Source organism: Glycine max, chromosome 8 (genome assembly GCF_000004515.6).
Source record: "Glycine max cultivar Williams 82 chromosome 8, Glycine_max_v4.0, whole genome shotgun sequence".
Lineage (NCBI taxonomy): Eukaryota > Viridiplantae > Streptophyta > Magnoliopsida > Fabales > Fabaceae > Glycine > Glycine max.
In genome coordinates, this window is record NC_038244.2 from 33,136,906 (window position 1) to 33,138,151 (window position 1,246).

The window sequence follows — 1,246 nt, forward strand, 5'->3', positions numbered from 1 at the left end:
CACTTGTACATAGCAAAAATACCTCACAAAAATATACATAGGTAACAAAATACCTCAAACAATAAAAAAGAAACAAAAACAAACAATAACAAAAAATATATCTTTTGGCTGAAAAGCCAGCACGCTTTTAAAAAGAAATAACTTCCAGCTTTTCTTTTGAAAAAGATTCACCGATCAAAACAAAGGGTTTTTTTTTAAAAAATGTGTATACACCTGAAGGGTGAATGCTGTGAAAATTTTCCCGAACACCCAAAATGGACTCGTATGAATGCATGAATTGATAAAGGGGCATATTTTGGAAACACTGGGTTGACTTAAATAGGGAAAAATGAATCTTGAGCCCTAGTGTCACATGACCATAAAAACTTGATGCTTGAGTGTCCACATGGGTGCATGCATGACCAGTTTTGCGTAAAATTTCCTAATCATCATTGTTGCATGTGTGTCATGGAAATAACGTGGGACATCTCCTTTATCCCTGAACTGTTGGCGAAACCAACACTCTGACATATATCATGTCCAACCGTTCTACAAGCCTTGAGCCAAAATCCCAACTCTCCATAAATCGTGACCCAGGGTGAGAGTGCCCATCCTTGCCCTTAGAAGAAAACAAAACGAAAAAAAAAAGTTCCCGATCAAGGATCGAAAGAAAGCAAAAGAAGGAAATTCCCAATCAATGATCGGAAGAAAACAAAAACAAAAGAGAAAAAGAAAATTCCCGATCAAAGATCGGAAGAAAACAAAAGAAATATGCAGAAAGGTCTTTGGACCAGACAATATCTGAATAATACAAAATTGTCACCACCAAATAAGGAAAGAAAGGAAGCCATGACTTGAAGTGGTTCTCTCCCTTTGATCGCAAACCAAAATCATGTGTGCTGGTGACTTTCTCGCACCGCACTAAACAAAAACAAAAAAAGGAAAAGGCCAAAACACTCAGAGCCAAATTCCTCACCGAAACACCATTCCCAAAAAAATCCTATTGATCCATGGTCACGCATGTAATCTTTGATTTGATAGGAAATGATTTTCAAAATCAAGTCATGACATATCTATGGTTCGGAATTAGGATGAAACACTTACCTGTGTGAGATTGATACACTTTGAGTGATTTTCTTCTATTTTGGTTGGACCTAGTGTTTCCTCTAAATGGTCGTTTAGAAATGAAATGCTAACATCCAAAATCTCATTTATGGTTGTGAGAAAATTTCATCAGCATACCCTCCTTCCCCAATAGACACATTGT